This window comes from Stegodyphus dumicola, chromosome 11 (genome assembly GCF_044657685.1).
Source record: "Stegodyphus dumicola isolate Sdum_Otavi_A_Nest chromosome 11, ASM4465768v1".
Lineage (NCBI taxonomy): Eukaryota > Metazoa > Arthropoda > Arachnida > Araneae > Eresidae > Stegodyphus > Stegodyphus dumicola.
In genome coordinates, this window is record NC_140778.1 from 134,279,676 (window position 1) to 134,282,878 (window position 3,203).

At 29.3% G+C, this 3,203-nt stretch overlaps 1 pseudogene; it reads right to left on the minus strand.

Moving 5' to 3' along the window:
* Positions 1-389: 389 nt before the first annotated feature.
* On the minus strand, positions 390-501 carry LOC146994394 (U5 spliceosomal RNA; annotated as a pseudogene).
* Positions 502-3,203: the final 2,702 nt, after the last annotated feature.

Sequence of the window (3,203 nt, forward strand, 5' to 3'; positions counted from 1 at the left end):
TGAGGTAATTAACGTTTGCTTTAGCAACTAATATTAAATTGTTCATTATTAGAAGTAAGTGTATATTCATGCAACCTTTTTTCTGTTACTTATTGTTTGTAATTTATTTCGCCTTATATATATAAAAGATAATGTAAAGTACCAACATTTGAAAGACAATTCGAAGCAATGCGTTTTTCGTAAAAGTCATCAGTTTGCTTTTGTTAGAGAAACTTCCGTTGTTACTGATCAAAAAAAATTATTAAGGGTATTAAATGCACCCGTTCATATAAGTTTGCTGTCATATTAGTTAGTATTCTGTTTCCTCTTACAATCATGTCTTAAATATTTCTTTCTACGTAAAAACTGCACAAAACTTGCGAGTAAAATGCATACTTCATGTTCATAATGTTTCATCTTTTAAGTGAAATTCAATTTAGGGTCAATGTAACGTGCCGCTCCACGGTAACCTTTAGTAAAAGGCGTAAGATTAGGTTGAATAATGAAAGGGAACCGTGTCAAACCGTGTTGGAAACATACTTAAAAAATAAGAGAATGAAAATAGTGGTGGTCAATAAATTAAATGCTATTATATATTTATTACATAGTATGTCATTGCGTGTAGTTCTATCATTACCTAATACGGTGTGTATATTTTCTATAAACCAAACAACGAAAGTGACATCCATGTTTTCATATGCATAAATACACATGATGTGAAATGTAATACATGTAAAAATAATACTATGATTATATTGGCAAAATGCGTCGCCATTTTAGAAAAATAATGCATAATGATACGTAAAAATCAACCAGAAGGAAGAAAATAAGCTTCTTTCTCCTTTTATAATTTAAGAAATATATACGATTGAATTTCAGTACAAGTTCGTAAACACAACGTAGTGCCTGTCATAGAAGGCGGGGGTATCGTAAACAGAACGCAGTGCCTGTCTTAGAAGGCGGGGCACAGAAATAAGGCGTGACTAAATGTGATGATATAGCCCCTTTTTGCAAAGAACGCTGTTTTACATTTTGCAAAAACTGAATCTTATAAACAATGAAAAAGACAACGTTTTAATTAATATTGTATGAGAGGTTATTTCTTTCACCTCTAACAATTTAAGTAATATCTGACGCAGAAAAATGTCAGAGATAGGACGGCTCTGATTGCAAGATTTTCTGTCTCATCCGATGGTCGTGAGAAGGCGTATCTGCAACATACTTATCTTTTTATGGTGATGACTAAGTTTAACAATTTTTTTTTAATTGTGACTAATTAATACACCGTTTACTCGGGAAACGGTTTCTGAATTTCCCACTCTGTAGATTAAAATTGACAAATTGCACTGCTCTTTATTATTGTTATTATAGTGATCTTTACTGTTAACCAAGATTATAATGCAGAAGGTGTATTCTGACTTACGTGTTATTAACCGCTACCCAAACATTTATAATGGCATCACTTTGACTATCCCTTGTGTGCTCTGACATTATTCTGTCGGCTGCGCCAATTTGGTTAAAGGAAAAGTAGATTCTTGCGTTTACGCAATAGAGGCTACTTTAGGTTAATTGAGCTTTCTGCATCTTTAGGATGTAAACTACGGTTCCCAAACAAACGCTCGAAAAAAAAAAGTCCACCGTTATAATTCCCTTGTCAATCAAAGCCCACATACATAAAAGCGCACATGATCAAAAGAGACGCTTTTTTTTTATTACTAAACCGTGTATTTATAATTTTAATTATAATAAATGAAGTATTCAAATCTGAATTTTAATGCCTCAAATATGTGTGTTGGCATATTTTAGAAACTAACTTAACTTATAAGTTAAAACTAAACTTTATTTGTTTAATTTATTAGGTTGAAAGCAAACTTTCTATGCTCTGATTAAGTGATAGCTATAACGTTACGATGATAAATCTGAAATTGCATATTATTATTTATTTACTTATTTAACTTTGTATGTGAAAATGAAAAATATCATTGTGGAGTTTCTCACATGCTATTTAAGGCAATATGGCTGAGATTAAATATAATTATGTTTCATTATTAAAACTATTAACATTTAATTAAAATCACTTGAACCTTATTTTATTTCTTTTTAGGTTTTCTTTTAGTTTCTTTTTAGTCTAAAAATACTAAAACAGTTAGCCAAGTTTTCATTGTGCTCAAGAGATATTTTATTTACTTTAGACTGAGCTTATTATCAAAGTTTAAGCATATTTCTCATTGAAAGCTCTTTTGAATGTAACAATTATAATTTGGTGATTTTCTAGAGACATTTTCTTTTAGATTTCTTAATAAATTAAAACTGTCAGCTGATACCCTGTCAGAAAATGAATTCCAAATGTAACCTTTTAATCTTTCAACTACAGCAATTTGGAATAGTATTTTTCATTTTCATTTTATTTATTAATTTTTGAGGGGGGGGTGGAACAACTGTTAGAAGTCAACATATCTAGAAATTTAAGTACAATTACCTCAAACTATAGTAATAATATAGTAATATATGTAGCATTTTATTAGAGATTGTGAAGATTACAAAGAACTATGCATATAATAACATCTAATAAAATTTTGTAACTATATAAATATATATTTATAGAGTAATCAGATTCGAAGTTCATCGTTTTTAGATTCTAAGTATACATATTATATAAATTCATCATTCATTAATAGTATTCTGTATAGTAATAGAAAATTAGTATTAATGTTTCAAATTGTAAATTTTTATTAATTTGTCTTGCATTTGCTGTATATTTGTTCAAGACATATGGATATCAGTTCTATAACATGAAACATACACAGAAAGAAGCTAATCTTATATAACCAGCTGAAAGAAAAATTACAGTGCTCTTATTTACAGTTATAGTGCTTTTAAATCATCCTATTGTAAATAGCCATTTTCTAATTGACATTAAATTAAATTAATTCCATTATCCGTTAGAAAATAATTGTAGTGAATTATATCTATTGAAGACATTTCTAAGAAGTTGCCTTTTGAAAGAGACCTGTATTTTTTGTGAACATAAACAAACATTGCCAGCGAATATCACATTTCTAAGACTACCATACCTACAACCAAAATCCTTTAAAACTGTGAACGGTTGCGTTTATTAGAGGGCTCACTATATTTTTAATAAAACATGTACATCTTCGTTATACACTTGCTACATTTTGATTTTCTGTCAAAGCAGAGGAACAGTGGTTCTATTCCTTTAGAAG